The following is a 24,093-nucleotide window of genomic DNA, read 5'->3' as shown; positions in this document are numbered from 1 at the left end:
AACATTTCACTGCGATTTAGTTCGCGTGAACAGACTAACGGCCCAACCTCAACAAACACTTGGTTTGAGGCTCCCTGTACATGTTAACTTGTCATTTGTTTTATCTAGAAAACTATTCTTTCCGCGAAGATGCAACAGTGAACACTGAGTAACGAGGTTCATTGCAAAGGTAAGCTTATAATCCCCTCAGTCTTTAAATAAGAGAAACATTTACGCCAACATGTAGTTGATCACATTAAATTAGTACGTCACATAAAAGAACAAATTGAGTCCCTCAACAAGCATTGAAGTAATTACTTTCATTCTTTCGCTCTATCTCCCTGTTTTGGGGCTGAACAATGCACGCCTGGCTCTTTCCGAGAATCGACAGACCCAAACGAACTCTACATTGACTCACATTTATCGCTTAAAATAGACAGAAAGGAATATTACTGATGAGATCTTGGCTGTGAAAGACCGAGGGATTGCAGTATTTTGGAACTTTGTCGTAACATTTGCATTTTACAACAGCCATTTCATTGTTGTGTTGCACTCAGTCATCCGGATGAGTGCTTTTGATTCTTTAGTGTGATGTGATTGACGTAAGGTTGTCTGTATACATGATCGCTTGATCTGACAGACGACGCCCCCTAATTCTCGAAGCATCGCATCATTGCAAAGCAACACTAGATCGACGGGCACGAACTAAATGCAGCGACTTTAAAATTCGTTAAGAGCAATTGACTTGTTGACATGTAGAAAATAAATGAGTTTTGGGGCCAGAGGCACGGGTATGAGACAGATGATTTGAAGAACAACTTTCAACTTGAGGTATTTGATGGAGAATCGAAACTGAGGGGTTTCATTTTATTGAATTGAACTCATCAGTTTTTTCCAAAAGCTGTTGGTCGAAACGACTTCAAGCGTTGAGTGGCACATCGTGTCTATATCAGAAGAGGGACTCAAAGGTTAAGGTAAGAAGAATGCTTTTAACAAACCATCGTAAAATAATTATGTGGGGACATTTACGAATTGCACATAAAGAAACGCACAGCGTCAGTAATACTTGTCACAGCTTCCCGTGCAGTTCTTTTAACTCAGCAAGCTTATTGCTTTTTGTAAGCTCAATATTACTGTAGGTTAAAATCAGAATTTCGAAAGTAGTTTTTTTCCTGGCGTATAACGCAAACATGCTAGAGTCAAAGTCCACGTCACTTCTCAGTTAATTCGATTTTTACTGCATAGTTTTATAGAGTAATTTCGGTGCTTAAGGCCTTTCACGGAAACCATTGGTTAGGGTAGGATAGGGAAGGATAACTTAGAGACGCTTCAGCTTAAAGTGTAAGTAAAATATGACACCCATTAGGTATTGTTTTTGCCATAAGCTCTATCACCTGCAAATATGAGACCTTGCACCCTTATAATGAAACGTTATTATCCACGTCCTTTGTTACGAGTCTTGAAACATGTTTTGTAGTTACTTTTTGATCTTCAAACGCGTCTACATCCTACATAATTCAAACATTTCACTCAAGAATAGGTTAAAAATATGGAGCAAGTAGAACGAGGAACATTCCACTGAGATTTAGTTCACGTGAACAGACTAACGGCCCAACCTCAACCAACAACAAGATGGCGGTTGACAGTTTGAGGTTTCCTGTATATGTTAACTTGTCATTTATTTTATCTAGAAATCCATTCCTTCTGTGAAAATACAACAGTAAACATTGAGTAACGAAGGTCATTGCGAAGGTAAGCTTATAATCCCGAGTCTATAAATAAGGAATCATTTACGCCTACATGCAGTTGATCACATTAAGTTAGTACGTCACATAAAAGGAGAAATTGAGTCCCTCAACAAGCATTGAAGTAATTACTTTCATTCTTTCGTTCTATCTCCCTGTTTTGGGGCTGAACAATGCACGCCTAACTCTTTCCAAGAATCGACAGAACCAAACGAACTCCACATTGACTCACATTTATTGCTTAAAACAGACAGTAAGGAATATTGTCAGTAAGGATTGCAGTATTTTGGAACTTCGTCGTAACATTTCCATTTCACAACAGCCATTTCATTGTTGTGTTGCACTCAGTCATCCAGATGAGTGCTTTTGATTCTTTAGTATAATGTGATTGATGTAAGATTGTCTGAATATATGGTCGCTGTATCTGACAGACGACGCCCCAATTCTCGAAGCATCGCACCATTACAAAACAACACTGGATCGACGGATGCGAACTAAATGCGGTGTCTTTAAAATTCGTTAAGAGCAATTGACTTGTTGACATGTAGAAAATGAGATTTGGGGCTAGAGGCACGGGTACGAGACAGACGATTTGAAGAACAACTTTAAACTTGAGGTATTTGATGGAGAATCGAAAGCGAGGGGTTTCATTTGAGTGAATTGAACTCATATCAGTTTTTTCCAAAAGCTGTTTGTCAAAACGACTTCAAGCGTTGAGTGGCACATCGTGTCTATATTAGAAGAGAGGCTTAAAGCGGTAAGAAGAACTCTTTTAATAAACCACCGTAAAATAATTATGTAGGGACATTTACGAATCGCACATAAAGAAACGCACACCGTCAATAATACTTGTCACAGCTTCCAATGCAGTTCTTTATTTTCAGCAAGCTTATTCGTATGTGTAAGCTCAATATTACTGTAGGTTAAAATCAGAATTTCGAAAGTAGTTTTTTTTGCTCGATGTATAATGCAAACATGCTAGGGTCAAAGTCCACGTCACTTCTCAGTTAATTCGATGTTTACTGCATAGAGTAATTTCGGTGCTTAAGGCCTTTCACTGAAACCATTGGTTAGGGTAGGATAGGGAAGGATGGCTTAAAGACGCTTCAGCTTAAAGCGTAAGTAAAATATGACACATATTAGGTATCGTGTTTGTTATAGGCTCCATCACTTATAAGTGGGAGACCTTGCACCCTTATAATGAAACGTTATTATCCGCGTCCTTTGTTAAGAGTCCTGAAACATGTTTTGTTGTTACTTTTTGATCTTCAAACGCGTCTACATCCTACATAATTCAAACATTGCACTCAAGAATAGGTTAAAAATATGGAGCAAGTAGAACGAGGAACATTCCACTGAGATTTAGTTCGCGTGAACAGACTAACGGCCCCAACTAAACCAACAACAAGATGGCGGTTGACAGTTTGAGGCTCCCTGTACATGTTAACTTGTCATTTTTTTATATAGAAATCCATTCCTTCCAAGAAGATACCACAGTGAACACTGAGTAACGAAGGTCATTGCGAAGGTAAGTTTATAATCCCCTGAGTCTATAAATAAGGAAACATTTACGCCTACATGTAGTTGATCACATAAAATTAGTACGTCACTTAAAAGAACAAATTGAGTCCCTCAACAAGCATTGAAGTAATTACTTTCACTCTTTCGTTCTATCTCCCTATTTTGGGGCTGAACAATGCACGCCTAACTCTTTCCGAGAATCGACAGACCCAAACGAACTCTACATTGACTCACATTTATCGCCTTAAACAGACAGTAAAGAATATTACCGATGAGATCTTGGCAGTGAAAGACTGAGGGATTGCAGTATTTGGAACTTTGTCGTAAAATTTGCATTTTAGAACAGCCATTTCATTGTTGTGTTGCACTCAGTCATGCGGATGAGTGCTTTTGATTCTTTAGTCTAATGTGATTGAAGTATGATTGTCTGTGTAGATGATCACTTGATCTGAGAAACGACGCCCCAATCCTTGAAGCATTGCATCAATACAAAGCAACGCTAGATCGACAGACGCTAACTAAATGCAGCGTCTTTAAAATTTGTTAAGAGCATTTGACTTGTTGACGTGTAGAAAATTATTTTTGGGGCCAGATGCACGGGTACGAGACAGACGATTTGAAGAACAACCTTCAACTTGAGGTGTTTGATTAAGAATTGAAACCGAGTGGTTTTATTTGATTGAATTGTATTCATATCAGTTTTTTCCAACAGCTGTTAGTCAAATCGATTTCAAGCGTTGTGTGACAGACTGTGTCTATATCAGGAGAGAAGCTCAAAGCTAAAGGTAAGAAGAATGCTTTAAACAAATCATCGCAAAATAATCATGTGGGGACATTTAGAATCGCACATAAAGAAACGTACAGCGTCAATAATCCTTGTCACAGCTTCCCATGCAGTTCTTTAAACTCTGCAAGCTTATTGGTATGCGTGAGCCAAATTTTACTGTGGGTAAAATCTGAATTTCGAAAGTGGTCTTTTTCTGTCTGACATATAACGCAAACATGCTTGAGTCAAATTTGTTTTCGAGAATTGATGAAAGTGGATATCGAGGGTGAAATGGTCTGAAATGGAAAGACTTGGAAAATATTCCTGAGCGATTTGTCTTCTTTGCTGCATTGTTAAAATGAACGTGATTTCCTTGCACGATTTAAAGATGTAATAAGTATTAGGATACAAGCGTCTGTCATGATATTCTAGCTTTCGGTCAGTCGGATTTTTAATTGGAAATGCGAGACAAGGAATTTGGAAATATGGAGTCTGGACTGGGAATTAAGTATAGGGGAGGGGGGGGGGGGAGGAGGGCCAAGAAAGTCAGTTTACTTCAGTTTATAGCTTGTTCTTCATGCAGGCTGCAATTATTGCACATAATATTTGTTCAGGCTTTAAAGCATTCAAACTAATCAGAAAAAAGAAATACATTTGAGAGCAGCATATCTACCTACAGTATAAATTCTTGCAGTATGTTTATGTATTTGTACATGAAGCCATTTATCATACTAAAATCAACATTTACTTCAATAACCAACATGTACATATTAAACTATGCCATAATATTTACCCTGGAGTCCAATCCTCTAAGACTTAAAAATTACCACATAATCAATATGCATTCAAAAGCCAGATGGACGATTTTATCGGAAAACGTCGCATTTTGGAACAGATGATGTCTGCGGACATATATCCGTTGAACTCGTTGATATTTTCTCACCAAACGGGGGCTAGTGTTCATACAGTTATCTGTCACGCGTGACTATAGTTTCTTCAAGGAATAAGTGTTCTTCAAGTCTCCTCGTATTTGATGTAACCTTAGTGACGGAGCTGTATCTGACAACAGAGGAATATTCCGAAATCAGTTTTCGTCTTTTCATAGGCTGCATTCTGCCTGATTAACTCGTGATCTCATTGTCTGTTATTAAACGCTAACAATTTTTTTAAGGAAACCCCTCCGATGGGGTTAATTGTCTCTAGCACTCTACAAATCTCCCTCGAATAGATTGCACGCGATTGATTGCTGGCATCATTTGCGCAAATTACTCGAGGAATGTAATTCCGTAACGCAATCAAAGATAACAAAGAGATTTTTCGGTGAGAATTTTCCATCACATAACTAAACGTAGCATTTGTTAATCGCAAAATGAAGTCGATGTCAGTTCTCAGTTAATTCGATGTTTGCTGCATGATTTTACAGAGCAATTTCCGTGCTTAAGTTCTTATAATGAAACCATTGCAAGGAAAGAGTAGGTTAAGGACGCTTCAGCTTAAAGTGTAAGTAAAATATGACACGAATTAGGCATCGTGTTTGTCACAAGCTTCATCACTTGCGAGTGGTATACCTTGCACCTTTAAATTGAAATGTTTCCATCGGCGTCTTTTGTCGATGGTCTTGAAATAGGTTTTTTTGTTCCTTTCTGATCTTCAAATGCGTACTTATTCTACAGAACTCAAACATTGCACTCAAGTATAGATCAAAGTATGGAACAATTAGAGCGAGGAATGTTTCACTGAGATTACGTTGGCGTGAACAGACGAACGGCTCAACCTCAACCAACAACAAGATGGCGATTGACAGTTTGATCATGAGGTTCTCTATACATGTTAACTTGTTATCTTTTTCTATTTAGAAATCCACTCCTTGTTCGAAGATACAACAGTAAACACTGAGTAACGAAGAAAAGATCATTGCGAAAGTAAGTTTAACCCACTGAGTTTATAAACAAGGGAACATTCACGCACATATGCAGTTGATTGCGTAAAATCAGTATACATCACATAAAGAACAAATTGAGTCACTCAATAAGCACTGCCGTTATTTCTTTCAATTCTTTCGTTCTATCTCCCTGTTTTGGGGCTGACCAATGCTCGCCTGACTCTCTTGGAGAATCGACAGACCCATGCGTGCTCTACATTGCTTCACATTTATCGCTTAAAACAGATAGTGAGGAATATTACCAATGAGATCTTGGCATTGAAAGGCCTAGGGATTGCAGTATTTGGGAACTTTGTCGTAACAGTTGCATTTTGCCGTAGACATTTTATTGTTTTATCTGAATGAGTGCTTTTGATTCTTTGCTATAAGGTGAAAGACTTATGATTGTCTATGATCGCGTGATCTGATAGACGACGCCCATATTCTCGAAGCATTCCAATATTGCAAAGCAACACTGGATCGACGGACACGAACTAAATACAGCGTTTTTAAAATTCGTAAAGAGTAACTCACTTGTTCACATGTAGAAAATTAGTTTTGGGTCCAGTAACACGGGTACGAAACAGACAATTTGAAGAACAACCTTCGACTTGAGGTGTTTGGTCGAGAATCGAAACCGAGCGGTTTTATTTGATTGAGTTGAATTCATATCAGTTTTTTTCCAACAGCTGTTGGTCGAATCGATTTCAAGCGTTGAGTGACAGATTGTGTCTACATCAGGAGTAAAATCACAAAGCTAAAGGTAAGAAAAACGCTTCTAACAAACCATCGTAAAATAATTATGTGGGGACATTTACGAATCGCACGTAAAGAAACGCAAACCTTCAATAATCCTTGTCACGGCTTCCCATGCAGTTCTTTAAACTCGACAAGCTTACTGGTATATGTATGCTAAATTTTACTGTGGGTAAAATCTGAAGTTCGAAAGTAGTTTTTCTTTTGTCTGACATATAACACAAACATGCTAGAGTCAAATTTGTATTCGAGAATTGATGAAGGCAGTAATCGAAAATAGTCTGAAAGGGAAAGACTTTGGAATGTTTCTCGCTGAGTTGTATTTCTCGCTGATGTTATTGTAGAAATTAATATGTCTTCTTTCCTGCATTTTAAAAGATGAACGTGATTTCCTTGCACAATTTAAAGATGCAATAAATATTAGGATACAAGCGGAAAATGTCTGGTAATGTCTACGGGAAAATATCCCTGCATATTTTCGCACCAAACAGGAGCTAATGTTCATACAGTTATCTGTCACGCGTGACAATAGTTTCTTCGGCAAATAATTTTTTTTACGTGTTCTCGTGTTTGACGTAACCTTAGTGGCGTATTTATAAATGTCAACAAGGGAAATTCCCGATTTCAGTTTCGTCTTTTTTATAGGCCGCATTCTAACTGATCAACTCGTGATCTAACTGTCTGGTATCAAACGCCTACAATTTTTATGTAAACCCCTTGAATAAGGTTAACTGTCTCTCGCATTCTACAAATCTCCTTGCTGGCTGCAGTAATTACATATAATATCTGTCCAGCTGTACGGCATTCAAACTAATCTGAAAAAAGAAATACATTTGATAGCAGTATAATTTACCTACAGTATAATTGCTTGCTGCATATGCATGCATTTGTATTCATCATACTGAACTCAACATTTACTTCAATAACCAAAAATGCAACATGTACTTGTTGATACATCACATAATATTAACACTGGAGTCTAATCTTTTAACACATAAAAATGTAACCATATAATCAATATGCATTCTAAAGCCAGATGGATGATTTTCATTTGTTTAGTGACCCTTAAACCCCTAAGAGTGACTGGCTTCTAATTTCTCCCAACAGCAGTAAAGTGAAAGTCTTTTTGTTTCTGTAGTGTTATTTGCTGATAGAATACAAGCTTCTAAGTCTTAATTGCAAGTTGTTGTTTATACCACGTATTTGTGTAGCATTCAGTATTACCACTTTTCTTTATCTAATGTTGAGTAACTTAGTCTACTGATATATATGTATGTAACAACAAGAATAAGCATTTCCATTATTGAACAAGTAATAGGCCCCCCTCCCACTTTTCTTTATCCTGTTTGTCAACGCCTTGGGGTGTAAGCCCCTCCATCCTTTCTTTTTCTTATTTCTATACATCCCTTGGTGTAGTCCCCCCGCTGCTTTTGTTTTCCTTGTTTGTGTACGTCCTTGAAGTAAGCCCCATCCAGTTTTCTTTTTTGTGTTTTTATCAGTCCCTGGGTGTAAACCCCCTCCAGCTTTTCTTTTTCTTGTTTCTATACGTTCTCCTGTGTAAGCCCCGCCCCTTTTTTATCTTTGTATATGTCCCCCGGTGTAAGCCCCACCGGTTTTTCTTTTCTTGTTTCTACATATCCCTGGGTGTGAGCCCCCTCCAGCTTTTCTTTATCTTGTTTCTATACGTTCCCCAGTGTGCACCCCCCCCCATCCGCTTTTTTTTTTTTCTTGTTTATATATGTCCTTGGGTGTAAGCCCCGTCTAGGTTTTCTTTTCCTTGTTTGTTTAACCTCCTCGGTGTAAGACCACTCAAGTCATTCTATTTCTTGTTCGTATACCTTCCCCAAATGTAAGCCCCCTTTACGGCTTTTCTTTTTCATGTTGTATACATCCCCTAATGTAAGCCCCCCTCCAGCTTTTCCTTTTCTTGTTCGAATATGTCCTCTGTTTTAAGCCTCCCTCCATCTTTTCTTTCTCTTGTTCCTATACGCCCCCCGGATAAAGCCTTCCTCCCACTGTTTTTTTCTTATTTGTATTTGACGTTGGGTGTATGCCAACTTTTCTTTTTCTTGTTTGTATATGCCCTTCCCTGTAGGCCCCCTCCAGCCATTTTCTTGTTACTATGTATAAGTCTCTCAGTGTAAGCCTCCCTCCTGCTTTTCTTTTTCTTACACATATATGTCCTTAGGTGTAAGCTCTACTCCATGTTTTCTTTATCTTGTTTGTACACGTCTCCCGGTGTATGCCCAAAATATTTGTTAAATAACCTTGACTACATGGTGCATTTATCATAAGGTTGAGTGGGCATAATATATCGGAGGCCCGCGATTTGTTTCTGTCATTACAAAGTTTGAACATAGCACAATTCCCTCAGCCTGTGGTTAACATTCTTATGCACACTGATGAGACCACTCCATGCAGATAACATTTGATACTTCATGAGATTTACTTGTTTTTGTCAACTGGTATATCTTCCAAAGTGATATATCTTCCAAAATATCTTCCAAAGTAAGTTAAAGGATGAACTTCGTAATTGACCTCGCTCACCGTGGAGTCTCTGTGGCTCAGTGGTAGAGCATCAGTGCGCGGATTCCGAAGGTCTAAGGTTCGATTCCTCATGTGGACTCAGAATTTTTTTCTTTGTCCCACGCTCGTGAAAAGACAAAAACACGTCTTTCTCAAAGTTTCAGGTATTTGATGCAATTTGGGTTGAGTAGAAGCTGACTTTTCTCTCACTTTTTGCACAAACCGTAACACAACTAATTTTTCTCCTATTCATAATTTAACTCAGCTTTCAAGCCCACAAATGATAAAATGATAAAGTTTTGATGCTAACTGAATCTTTTCCACACAAACACCTTTAGTTTTCTGCTTTTCTGCGACAGATAATTTAAGCTTTATCCCTGGTATACGACAAGGATCATGATTCCAATCTTGGTGTCTCGACACATGGCATTTACATTAAACATGTTTGTAATTATTAACAACACAAATTTTGCATGACAAATCTAAATTTCTTTTCATGTTTTATCGTTACTAAATGCATCATGATCACGTACAGATGATTGCATTGGGTTCTCAATTATATTGTAGCTAGGTAAATAAGCAGCCAGGATTTAGGCGGGATCCCAAAAATCCCATCTGGGATCCCAGGTTGAGATAGCGGGATCTTGCCAATGCAGGTGAGATCCCATCTTTTCCGCCTGGGAGTTACAGATAATCCTGACTGGGATCCTGCCTTGCAGCCAGCAATTCAGATGGAAGTAGCGGCATCCCATCTGTCACACCTGGGTCTCAAGGCCATCCCACCTGGGGTACCAGGCATTCCAGTGGGATCCCATCTGGGACTTACAACAAGTTTCTCTCTAAAAGCTTTTTGCTGTTAAAAGTGTAATTAAAATTAGTAACTTGTAAACCACAGTTTGGAATGCAACGATCATAGAAGCGAACAGTGCATTTTGGCCAATGAATATACCAAATTTTAACCTTGGTTATAACTGTACTCCTGGGCGGTCTTAGCAATTACCGTATTTTCAAAAATAACCATTTGTTTAAGTTTTCTTTAAAAAAAAGTAATTGGCTCTAAGTGTTATGGTTGAGACTTGGAGCAAATTATGGTGTGACAAATTGGATTCAAACTTGGAATCTTTTGATGAGTACAAGTTGTTGAACTTTAAAAGGAAATTGGAATATTTTAGACCACAATTCGAAGTGCGATCATATGAGCCAAAAGCACATCTTAGCTAATAAGTACACCAACTTCGAACTGTTCTCCAATGCATGTTTCACATTAGTTTCAAAAGTAACCATTCATTTCGAAATTTTCAACGTGTATTCTATGCTCAGTATGCTGCATACAGGTCTCGCAAACTCTCAGAACTGTCCATGTGGTGTGTCACTTAGGATTTTCTATAGGATGCTTAGTATTCCTGGCTGGGATCTATTATCCCACTTGTAGAGAGTAGACAAGATCCAAGGTAGAAAGGGCAGGATACGTATATTTTATTCGCCAGCCGGGAGTTCCGTATTGGGAAAAACTTTGCCCGAGGTCTCGACTACCGCTCGAGGCTGTAGGCCGAGGACAGTACTCAAGACAGAGTGCACAGTTTTTCCCAATTCGAATCGACCTAGCCTTGTAAACAACATTTTTACTTTTTTCCTACACTGCACGAAATTCCTGCCAAAATAATCCGAATGATATAGGGCTGTAATTACAGCAAGATCCTTCTTAAACTGAACAATTTCTGAGCGAGTAAATGGTAGTTAAAACAGAGATAATGCAAATTAAAGAGAGAGACCTCACCGAAATATTTTTATTTGCGTAGCGACAAAGGTGATTTAAAAGGCTTCCAAACAAACTTTAAAACATTATTTTTACAAGTATCTGTCGCAATCTGACACCTTTCAATAAGAGAGCGCGTAAGAAAAATAAGCGCTTGTACACTTTTGAAAGCAAAAACAAGGGTACGGGTTTGGTAAACAAACTCAAGTTCAATGACTGTCAAGACAAGTTTTCCTTCAAACCACCTGATGATCTAAAGGAAAGTATTATTCATTTCCATCGATGATTAGCGTACGATGAATATCTTTGTAAATTGCAAGGAGAGTAATTGTAAGTACTCCAAATGTAAGTTTTGCAGTTGTGGGAGTTTGCTCGTTCATTTGCTGCAATGACGCGTGTAAATCTGGTCTTTTTCCACTAAATAACTTAAGTCAAATGAGACACTTTAACTAGAACCAAGGGGAAGTCAATGCGGTTTTTTCTCGTTGAATCCATTCAGTTTTCGCGGTGTAACGTACGGTGTGTATTTGTAGTAGGACTTTAAACTTCGCCGGCGACAACGAAAAAAATTGTTTGAGAGAATTCAGATATCAAATAAACGAAAGTTCCTTGCCCTCTGAAAAAAAAAATAACACCTGGGATTGTATGGGGGGTGAGTTAGGATCTCGCATTGGATTGTTTTTTCGGGTGAGGTCGGATCCAACCCAGGATTTTATGGGGATGAGGCGGGATGCCTGGAATTTAGCTGGCACAGACAGCATCCCACCTAAAAATTAGGGTAGTATCCCACCCAGAATTGTAGGTGGGATTTACAGGATCCCACCCGAAAATTTTGGTGGGGTACCATATGGGAAGTTCCAAAATCTCATGCAGAATCCCAGATTGGACTGGTGGAATCCCACTTGGGATTGGTGGGATTTGGCCTCCTGTTTTTACTTGGGGCACAGAGGGCAAAATGTGTTCAGACAGTTTACTTTTAACTGCATCTGTGAGATCGATGTTTACTTTTCTCGTTCATGACTTTATGAACAAAAAAATTTTATGGCCCTTCTTCTGTTACTACAGCTAAAAGCTAGCAGTCTCATGTGAATTAAAGTTTAAAAATGAAGACTTTGATCAAAATGGATTGATTTAAAATCAGCAAATATTACGTGGAGTATATAATGCCGCTTATAATTTGTCAAATAATTTCGCTGGTATGCGACTCGTGTCAAAGCATCATTGGATCGCATATGCTCAAGCTAAAGCTGGTGCATATCCTAGGATACCCCAAATGATATTCCCTAATTGTTGAACCTTTTGCATATTATAAGACATGTTTTCGTTTGAAATTTAACATCGGGTGAGGGAGTGATTAGCTATTGTTAAGAAAAAGGGACATGTTTGTTTGCTCAAGAAGTCATACCAGACAACACTGAAAAGTAAACATCCTATGCGCAGCAAATATTTAATCATTTGTCCATTTTTCTCTCACTTAAAAATATGTGAAAGATAACAAACACAATAGCCGCCATTCGTCGCCTATATTTGTCCTTGGACATTATCAGTTCCTCGAAGCTGACAGTTTCTCTCAAGCTTTGCTCTCAGAAACCTCTTCTCATTGCAGAACAAATAATGTTTGCGGACGAATATCTGCATATTTTCATGCCAAATGGAGGCATTTGTTTCTGTTTTCCCCTGGTTGTCAGCTGAGCATATTCAATCACATAATGTTTTGAGACCAATAAAGTGTGAACAAATATATTTGGTGCATGATAACGAGCAATAGTTGGCAGAGCAGCTAGGTGGGCCGTTGCAAAAAAGATAATAAATAAAATAAAAGTAAAAAGATAAAATGAAATGTACTAGAATTTAAAAAATGCCCTTAAGGTTTGGTACAGAGTTATGTAAATGGCAGAATAAAATTGGCTCACCAAAATATTGAGTCCTGTGATCTTTCCACAATTAGTTTCATTGGCACCGCACATGGTGAAATAATATGTTGCAGGACTTTCTTTGAAAAACCGCCATCTGATGCGTTGACAATTTTGGATTCTGATAATCAGGTGTTCCTTTGCCAAAACTGCAAATGCATAGAGGTATACCCTTAGCTTGATGTACACTAATTTTTTTGCTGCCTCCGCAAAATTGTCTCCACATTAGTTTCCATACTATTTCTTATTTCTTAAGTGGTTTGAATGTTAATGATTTAACTAAGACTTAAGCTTCCAAGGATATATCAGCACAAAATTGACGCAAAAGTTCAAACTTAAGTTAATTACACCTACTTTGAATGACAATTCTCTCCAAAGCACTGATAATTGTCTTTGAATACTAAGGTAGTTCAGATAAATTTTAAAAGTCTCCCAAAATAATCTTCTAAAGTAGGTTGAGGAGACCTGGCAGTCAGGTTTAACTAATGCAAGTCGTCAAGTCACTTGGTGCATTAATAATTATTTTTCTTATGCTTCTTGTTAGGTACTGATCATTTATGAAACATGATTGGCAGCTATAAATTGGTTATCAAGTTACAAACTGTTCCTGGAGGAGTTCTCTGTATTTCGTTTGTTGTATGGCTGACTTCCATTCTTGGCCTTCTACAAATCTATCATGACAGTGATAGACTTAACTTCAACTGCGATCCCAAACCCAGTGATTTTATCAGGCAACTTTGCTACAACAACTACATTTCTGCAATAACCAAGCCTCATGGGTTAATACCTCGGGATGTTGTTGGCATAACACTCTTAATTGTGTGTGGAGTCTACATCATCTTTGCAATTTATGGCAATGTGACCCTTCGAAAAAGACCAGGATACAGGAACGAAAACACAAATACATTTCTTTGCGGCTACTTCATCCAAGTAGGCTTTCGAATGTTGTTCCTGGTTTTTATGTCAAGGCTGGTCTACAGTTACGAGAAAATTGTTTTGCCAGACTTTTTCGAATGTGATGTTAATCAGACCAACAGTCAAACCACGCCAAGTCCACTCAAACAAACAAAAATAACATTGACATGTCATGATCTTCATCACGAGGAGAAATCAAAGATAAATAAAGCTTTTATAGTTGGCAATGTCTTATTTATGGTGTGTAGCATATTTGAAGTCCTGCACTTGTGGTGTAAAAGGGAAACATGTCTGCAGTATTTGATTGGAGACCTTGAAGGCTTTAGGACTGATGACTCACCGCAAAGTAAGTAAATACTGTAAAGTAGAACTGCTAGCAATTACCAAAGCCAAAACACTGGTGCAGAATTGTTAGTCAGCGAAATAATTATTTCAATAAAAAGAAGTTTGGCATGAACATGTAGAAGACAACCCACAAAAATTTGTATGGGGGAGGGGGAAGGAGTGCTGTTTGTTAGTAGATTACACTTCATAATTCTAAAGAGAGTCTCATCGGTACTGTTTGGTTCACATGATCAAATTCATTACTGAAATCAGAAATGTGGGGTCTGATCTTTTATTGCTAAGAGGCTCACAATTATGCACCCCAAAAATTTACTTGTATCTTTAACACTGGTTCGACTCTCCACTAACTTTCCGTATACCATAATTGACACCTTTTTACTCACTCGTGGGTGACGGGTTTTGGTGGTCACTTAATTTTGGGGCGGGAACGAATCAACCAGTGAGTTGTGTCAGAACAGCTCAAACTGGGAATTACGGTCAAGTCGCCGACGATTGAACTCGCCAACGCCAATTCGCCGACGTATAAAATCGAGTAGAAACGTCGGCGAGTTGGTCTTCGATCCACTATAACTTATTAGAAGTCAAACTTATAGAAAAGCAAAATATCTTTAGTAAAAAAAAATTATTTTTCTTCCAACAAAGTTTATAAGGACCTCATGACGAATAAAGCAAGGTAAACAATAACTAAGAAAGCTTCAGACGCGAAGAGTTGTTGTGTGACAACAACATTGTAAAGACTCATCATGTCAGTCGGTCAGATTTAAAAGAAAAACTTGGCTTTATAGCCAAGATCTTGGTAAAAAACAATTCTTTTTATTTCCAACAAAATTTGTAAGAATGTCAAGGCGAATAACGCAACATCGCCAATGACCAAAAGAGCCTTAGACGCGAACGAGATTATTGTGTGACAACCAGCGTCATTCTGGATTCCCGCTTCGGTAGCTCACTTTTGAAGGTGTTTACGTTTGGTCCCTCTTTCTAAACCTTTTTGGAATACAATTACGATTAGTATCTAACCACAAGCTGGCCAGAATCCAAAGAAGGGTTAATGGTAATTACAGAGTAAGGTGTTTAGATTTTGGGAGAAATATGAGAATGGTGAAAAAACAGCGGCTCAATTATTGAAATCGATATCGACATTAAACGGACCTTCAAGAGCAGAATAATTGCATGATATACATAGCTTTCACATATTCACTTGATCTTTAGAGTTGATTCTTTGTGAGCATAGTAAGTATTGGTAATAGGACTGAGTGGAGTCCAATTTGGTCTGTAATCATATGAGTGATAACAAAATCGGACAACCGCGCAGCGGAAGTCCGATTTGTTTATAACGAGTATTATAGGCAAACTGTCCGATAAAAAATTTTGCGATTTGGCCCAAAAAAGTACGCAGAGAGAGGTTAAAAATACATCAACAACGTTAAAAGTATGCGAATTTTTGAAAATCGCCAATTTTTTTTAATTTTTGAAAGTCCCGCGAAAGTAGGAAACCATTAGGTACGAGCAGTCATTCGTGCGACAAAATTCTAAGTGTGCGCAAAAAGGTGAATAATATCCTCTGATGATCTATCAGATCACTTTCCGATTTTTCCATATTTTCATGATGAACATTTGCCTCCGATCGGAGGGAAAGAGTTTTTAGGCGTTCATTTAACGAAAGAAACTTAAATAAACTTAATGACCTTTCCCGAACGGACTGGTCTACGCTTCTTAATGAGGAAGACCCCAATGAATCTTATAATGACGTTGTAAATGAATTTACCAGACTTTTTGAAGACTGCTTTCCCGTAAATATCATTAAAGGCAAAGAGCATAATAAGTTCAGTTCTCCTTGGCTAACCCCCGGTATTTTATTACATGAAATATAAATATAAATATAAATGAAATATTATGCCACATGTACTGTATGAGGCTAAACCTTACAGTACCGCTCGCGTTTACGTTAACTGCGCAGACGAATTTCATACGCTCGGACGCAGAGTAGTTAGACGCGTGTATACGATTTTTTTGAGCGAAAATTCATCTAAAAACCGAAAACGCTTCGATAGAGTACCGTTCATTATCATATTATGAAAGCGTCTGTAAATAATATTAAAATCTGTCAAAACAGACTTTTAAATCCGTCCGTCTATAGTTTTAAGTCTTTAATTACAGTGTTGAACTATATAAGTTCGATCATTGCTCTAATGATGTTTGGCTAATTGCATGCGCCAGCAAGTCTTAAACAAACTCGATCTACATGTATCCCGAAGTTAATTTTTCCTTTCCCTTTTTTCGAGCCTTAAGCAATTTGGTGAACATTGATCGATGATTTGACAAACATCAAATCAATTATTAAATTTGATTTGACACAAATTGTGAATAAAATCTGTTGATTCTTTTCTATAGAATACAATAACTTGAATTATATTTATTGCAATAAATACTATCCGTCAAAAAAAAAAACCTTTAAATGAATCATTTAATTTTGGATGATGATACAAATGGTATTTAACCCTTTCGCTCCCAAAGTCAAGCTTTGACTTCATTTTGTGTGGTTGTAACTTCTTTGAATAAAATTCCTGTGTGAGAACTTTCAAATGTAAGCTGTCAAGCAGCACTTTCATGTTTTACTGTTTGTTTTAGTTGATACTGCACATTGAAATTCAAAGATTTCTTCTCAATTTTGACCCAGCACTCTTCTAAGTGAAGGGGTTAATTACAGTTAAATAGAACTGATTTTTAACTCGTAACTACTCATCATGGCTGCGGGTGACTTAAATTATCCGTCAAGTGTTCTTAATGATCCGTCGCGCAACCCGTGTCAAGCCATTCTGATTGGAGATTTTACCATCTTTCATGGCTGTGGGTTACTTATATTATCCGTCGAGCGTTCTTAATGATCCGTCGCGCAACCCGTGTCAAGCTATTCTGATAGCACTCCCCTCCACTTCTCTCTCAAGGAATTTAGCCGCCAGTGGAACTTTGTGCATGTAACAAGTTCGCCAGCTTATTCGCAAAGCAACGGAAAGGTAGAAGCAGCTGTTAGCTCCGCTAAAAATGTTATGAGTAAGTCAAGAAAAGTCAGAACAGATCCATACCTCGCTCTCCTCGAATACAGAAACACGCCTAGTCAGGGATTGGGCACCAGTCCGGTGCAGCGGTTGATGTCAAGGCGCACAAGAGCACAACTACCCATCATTCCTAAGCTTCTCAGTCTAGCTTTCCAGCCCAAGATCTATCAGAAGCTTCTCGCCAAGAAAGAACGACAAGTCCTTGCTTCCAATAGGGGGGCTAAGGATCTGGGAGCACTTAGAGGTGGAGATACAGTGCAACTCGTGCCGCCTGAAAATCCGAGTAAAGAAGCTGTGAAAGCAAATGTTGAAAGGTGTGTTGGAACTCGGTCCTTCGAGGTGGCTACAAAGGAGGCCTGCCGGAGTTCAAGACCTGCTTTGGTGGCTGAAGGAGGCGTTGAGCAGTCGGATTAACAGTCGACATCCTTACCTGAACAAGCACAGACTGGTCATGAGCTCTCCGCGCCGTGTAAGCGGACAACCGTACCCAGTGGTCGAGTGGATGCGACCAATGGGCATGCGATGGCATCTCGGCAACCGGAGCCACTTGTTCAGCCTAGTGGGTTACCTGTGCAAGGCCCAACAACGCGATCAGGCAGAGTTGTTAAGAAGCCAGCTTATTTAAGGGATTATGTTACTGGGATGTAACCAGCGTCGAAGCTTTCTACGTTCCACAAACTTTGAACTTTGTTTACCTTGTTTGTCTTTGTTTTAATTTTTTTTTATAAGGAAAAGGATGTAACAATAGGCATTGTTTAGTTATAGCCTCGTTTGAGTGTTAAACTAAAAAGGAAGGATGTTTGTCAGAATAAAGCAGTTGGTGTAGGACTTGATGGGAGTTATGAAACGATTCCTTCATGATTAAACACGCATTAACCTCCGCTTACGTCGATATTTGTTCTCCAAATACATCCGTCGAAAAGAAACAAAGTCAGCAGAAAAGACTCTGCTCCAAAGTTTTATCTTTTTATCTCTATTTTTTTGCGCGAAAGAAAAACGAACTCGTTTTGTTGACTCCAGTGATATTAAAAAGCCGGTCGCAGATACACATCCACCATCAGATCAACACTGGCTTTTTTTGCGGGCGGTTTCCTCTCTATCTAAAAATTAACGGAAGGGTTCGAAAATAAATAAAGCATTTTCTGGCTTGCTTGTACTTTGACTGATGATGCTCTTGGCTGAGATATTGTCCTTATAATTTTACATTTAGCCTAGAAGCTTCGCTTTTAGGCCAATTATTAATTTTTCGGACAATCTCTCAGCCGTCGACATTGTTAGCTGACATATTACCCGCCCGAGAGGGTTTATTTAATAAACATGTATGCTTAATCTTTGAGGTAGGAATACTGCTTCTATGAACACGCTTAACCGGCCAACATTTGCGTGCAGACGTGATGAACACTCTTTGAATCTAGTTATGTAAAAAGTGTATCAAATGACACCGCCCTTACTATTTTATGAATTATTTTACTTTTAATAATACTAAATAGGGCACTGGCGCGCTACGCGGCAGAGTTATCAAATCCACCTGCGTGCAGTAAGACGCAAGTTGCAGAGGGATCTTTTTGTTATCATGGCTGTTCTGTTTATAATAATTTTCATTCACGTGAATTATCTTAATTGTCTTTTTCCCCTTATTTTTTTTATATATTTTGAACATTTTCATAGATACTTTTGATATATTTGTAATCACAAGATATTTAGACTGAGATGTGGATCAGTGAATAAATATTGTCAAGATTAGATATTTAAATTCAGAGATCTTGCTGATGGCAGGATAATCTACTTTTAGGTATCTGACAAGACTAGCCTAAGTTTTACCATTAGTTATTTTTGGATAGTAATACGTGATCCTGTTGTTTCAAGAATTTAGGTGTGAGACAAGAGGATCTGATAGGGGTGGGACCAGGACCTCTTAGAGGGGGGGGCCTTCCTTCCACCGATTTTTAACCATTATAGGGTCCGTGAGTTGGGCCTGTGATGTCCAATACTGGAATTGTTTCTCTGTCAGACACGAGACTAGATATTTATATTCAAGACTAAGCTTCTACTTGACGGTTTAGAACTATGGGTGGTACTAATGTGCTTTTACTTTGTTATACTTTTTTCACCACTAAGAGTAAGACCAGTAAAGCCTAAGATTTTTGTCTTAAGGGCTTGTTTGTTAATTGACCTGCCCTCCAAACAGTTAAACCCTGTGGAGCAAGAGTGAAAGTACTTAAACTGCTATCCTCGTCTTCATATTATTTATAATGTTCCTTTTTTATATTTCAGCCGTAAGTGCCTACACTTCAGCTTTAAAGTCTTCAATTATGTACCGTACGGAGTTCCAACCCAAACTGATTGCCTCTCGCACGATCTCTAACGTGAAAACAGACGAAATATTCACTAATCTTCTCATGCAAGATGGAAGAATAGACCTCATCGGGGATGACGAGACATGTTATTCGAGGAGAGCAGTGCTTGAGTGCTACGGGAAAGTCAGCGGTACTCAGGTCAATCACTGCAGTGAAATATTTCTTGGTGCGATTGATGATCAGGAGAGCACTAATTCTATTCTTGTCGTTGGAAAAGCAGGGATTGGGAAATCCCTGTTTTGCCAGAAGGTGACTCGCGATTGGGCCAACAACGAATTATTTCAAGCACGAGAAAACAATGAAATCCCCAATTTAAAGTTTGTGTATTTGTTTACTTTCCGTCAATTGAATTTGCTTGAAAATACCTGTGTGACTTTAAGAGAAGTCTTAAATTGTTGTTCGGCTCTGGATGACAAATGTGGCATTGATGACTCTACATTTGAGTACATTTTAAAGCATCCCAAGGAAGTTATGATCATCCTCGACGGCTATGATGAGTATTCACAGCAAGACTACATCGCTGGAAACTTAGAAGAACAGCATCCCAATAACGCTAGACGTAAAATGCCGGTGGCCGCATTATGTTCAAAACTCATTAAAGGGAAAATCTTGAGAGGGGCTATCGTCATGATTACCTCGCGACCAGATGAATCGGACAAGATGGGAGGAATCCGTTTTAAACGGTACGTGGAAATTGCGGGATTTTCGACAGAACAAGTGAAAGAGTACATTGAGAAATACTTCAAGAACGACGAAAATATGAAGAACGCTGTACTTAAACATGTCATGAACAATGAGGACCTTGTCAGTTTTGCTCATGTTCCTATGCTCTGTTACCTGTTGTGCTTCGAGATGGAGTTTACCCTAACCGAATCAGAAAATCCTGATAGCCTTCCTGCCTCAACAACCGACATTTACAACAAACTTCTTGATATTTTTGAACTTAAACACTGCGCCGAGTCAAAATACAGACGGGAAGAAATTCCTGAGAAATTCGAGCCCCCTCCTGTCATCAAGAACACATTAGAGAAATTATCAGAACTAGCGGCTAAACTGCTGGTTGAAGGAAAGCCAACTTTTGATGAAAGCGAGATGGAAGGCGAGTTTGAGCTAGAAGAGGTCAACAAACTGAAAGGTAGCGGTCTTCTTTACTGTGGTCAGCCTTTCAGGATTGCACTGATTACAACCACGAAGCACTTCAGCTTCACACATCTGACCGTCCAAGAATTCTTGGCCGCTCGTTGGTTTGTAAAGGGGAATCGTGTTCCAGACCCGGCGAAATGCTCTAAAATGGTTTTCCAATTCATGGCCGGCGTGTTATCAAATGAGAAAAACGAGGAACTGATGGAAAAATTAATAGATTTACCCATGACTTCTCATCTTAGATTAAGGTGTCTTAAAGAGTATCGAGACAAAGAATTTGTTAAACAGTTCATGAGGAAGAATCCCCAAGCGTTTTTTCAATCACACGGCGTCACGGTTTTCGAGTGTTTCTCAGATGTACGCTGCGTTGAAGCATCATTTTTGTTGGACATTATCAGTGAACTAAATAAAGAGGAAGCTGGAGAGGCACAACACAAATATACTGATACGTTTTTCACAGTTAAGAGTTTAGGACTTGTCGGACCACGTCTAACACTGTCTGGAATACAACGAGTCTGTAATTCACTGAAGAATGAACACTGTCTTGTGTCTCTACTTAGATTAGTGAAAATTAACTGGAGTGATGAATATGTTGATTTTATTAATCGATTATTAGTAAGGATGTTAACCACACTAATTCTGAATGATATTAAGATCACTGATAGCGGTGTTGCCAGGCTATGTGAAGCTTTACAGCATCCAAGCTGTAAGCTAACCACACTAAATCTGGAGTCTAGTGGGATTAATGATACCGGTGTTGCCAGTCTAGGTGAAGCTTTACAGCATCCAAGCTGTAAGCTTACTACACTAAATCTGAAGGACGATGAAATCACTGATACCGGTGTTGCCAGTCTATGTGAAGCTTTACAGCATCCAAGCTGTATGCTAACCACACTAAATCTGGGGTCTAGTGGGATCAATGATATAGGTGTTGCCAGTCTAGGTAAAAGCTTTACAGCATCCAGGCTGTCAGCTAACCACACTAAACCTGGGTTATAGTGGGATCATTGACACCGGTGTTGTCAGTCTATGTGAAGCTTTACAGCATCCAAGCTGTAAGCTAACCACACTAAATCTGGGATCTAGTGGGATCAATGATATAGGTGTTGCCAGTCTAGGTGAAGCTTTACAGCATCCAAGCTGCAAGCTAACCACACTATATCTTGAGGGTAATGACATCACTGATATCGGTGTTGCCAGTCTATGTGAAGCTTTAAAGCATCCAAACTCTAAGCTAACCACACTACGTATTTCGTGTAGAGAGATCGGTGATACATGTCTTTCCAGTCTATGTGAAGCTTTAGAGCATTCAAGCTGCAAGCTAACCACTCTAGGTATGCAACATTGTAAGCTTACTACACTAAATCTGAAGGACGATGAAATCACTGATACCGCTGTTGCCAGTCTATGTGAAGCTTTACAGCATCCAAGCTGTATGCAAACCTCACTAAATCTGGGGTCTAGTGGGATCAATGATATAGGTGTTGCCAGTCTAGGTGAAGCTTTACAGCATCCAGGCTGTCAGCTAACCACACTAAACCTGGGTTATAGTGGGATCACTAAAAGCGGTGTTACCAGTCTGTCTAAAGCTTTACAGCATCCGAGCTGTAAGCTAACCACACTAGAACTTCCTGCGTTAGTTTTTCGAGAGACGTTTGCTATTCTTAACGCTAACGCTCAGAGATACCGACCAGATTTCAAGTTGTCTTATCATTAGTTTCATTGACTTAAATAGTTTCATGAATTTTAGTAGATTTTAATATTTAAACAAAATCAGTAGTTCCTAGTGAAATCTTAATTTTGGGTCAAAGATACCAGGTAGGCAAATAATTTTTAATAATTGGAGTAACAAGCTACGCTCGATGTAAATAGAACCGCAAATATTTTGTAATAAAGGTTTTTTTTACCAGCGACATTGTTTACTGTACTTAGTTTGTGGGTATAGACCACTCAAGAGTTGTGACAAGTAAGACTTGGGGTCGGGGGAGGAATCTTTAGGACAGGAACGTTTAGTTCAAGTTTCTCGAGGTAAGAAAAAAGAGGAATATGTCTTCCCGTTCACCCGATTCTGATCTAATTTTTGGTGATATTACACCCTTCTGAGAACTGCAGAAATAAGACAGTTTTCTTTTCTTATTTTCAGTAAGTAACAAATTTTCGTTTTAACAGTCCGCCATTACACTGTACTAATCATTGCAAAAATAAATGTGGGCTTTAAGGATTTTCTACACAAGAATTGACTCGATTAGATGAATGTCCTTCCACTGTTAGCTTTCGGCCCCCTTGACACGTTTTGTAAGGTTAAGTTCCAGACGTATTACATCAAGAGACCTCAATCGGGGTTACCGTTTAACACAGGTTAAGCAAGAAACTCACAATTTACCGGAAGACGTGACTTTTTTGTCATTCATTTTTGTCTACTGTTGCCACTCATTTTTTTGCAACAACAGCGAACAATGTTTCGTCCCTTTTTTGCAATAAAGTCGTACAAGTACACAAGGGCTGGACGGCTTTTTCATGTCTGCTTTCTCTGTGGTTTTTCAGCCTTACGATTACGCGCGCTGGGCCGGACGGGTCATATGATAAATTTTACCACAACTTGCAGGAATGCCGTTGTCGATAAAAGCACAGTCACGAACTCTGGTCACGCACTGAAAGAATCGTTTTATTCAACGTCAATATTATGGTAACAAATAAGTCGACAGTGGTTTGGCGTGGTCTGTACTTTAATCAACAACGACATTTGTTAGATCTTGTTAGCACCTTGCCCAAACTTTGTTGCGAACTCACGAGGCGCAGCCGAGTAAGTCCACAACATTTTGACCATTGTGATGACGAATATCGTTGTAGATAAGAGTACAGACCAGAATCGATTTGTTAAATTGAATATGGCTGATGAATTTGTTGAGATTCTTGTGGGAATAACTGTTCAATTCTATTTCTTTAAATTTCAGGGTCATTGACTTTTAGTTAAATCCGGAACCATATATTATCATATTCTGTACAGTTTATCCACGAGTTCATCATAGTGTCACTTTGATCGATCTTTTGGTGATCTGTATTTACACGTAGGAGTCGGAGTCACAAGTAAAACTATTCTTGATTCAAATTATAATTTTCTGTTTTTACAATAACCAAATTGAACCGTGCACTCTGCGTGTATTAGGCCTGGTTACTCAGCTGTTTTTAAAAATGGCGGCGTGTAAAGTTTCATCTTAAAAGTCGTATCTTAAATGTCGTATCATAAAGCCAATGAACGGAGGGTTACTCTTGGGAACGCTAATAAATATAAAATTGAAGTTTCCAGTAAAAATTTTAAAATGTACATTTTGATATGGCACGTGGTATGTGTTTGGTTTCCTCTTTTTTCCACGAAACTGGTTAACAGCAGTAG

General features: G+C 38.7%; 1 protein-coding gene and 1 pseudogene across 8 annotated transcripts in view; both read left to right on the top strand.

The window, feature by feature from the left end:
- LOC113685519 (elongation factor G, mitochondrial) overlaps positions 1-24,093 on the top strand; it is a 119,543-nt gene that overhangs the window by 70,209 nt on the left and 25,241 nt on the right. The window lies entirely within an intron of this gene.
- On the top strand, positions 1,796-22,612 carry LOC149043475 (uncharacterized; annotated as a pseudogene). Its single transcript, XR_016187886.1, has 8 exons — positions 1,796-2,340; positions 2,413-2,481; positions 3,192-3,252; positions 3,958-4,030; positions 5,868-5,933; positions 6,622-6,695; positions 13,428-14,144; positions 19,474-22,612. The product of XR_016187886.1 is annotated as an uncharacterized LOC149043475 (transcript).

The sequence above is a fragment of the Pocillopora damicornis genome, chromosome 6 (assembly GCF_964200805.1).
Source record: "Pocillopora damicornis chromosome 6, jaPocDami1.2, whole genome shotgun sequence".
In the NCBI taxonomy this organism is placed as follows: Eukaryota; Metazoa; Cnidaria; class Anthozoa; order Scleractinia; family Pocilloporidae; genus Pocillopora; species Pocillopora damicornis.
This window is presented reverse-complemented; position numbering and strand designations above follow the sequence as displayed.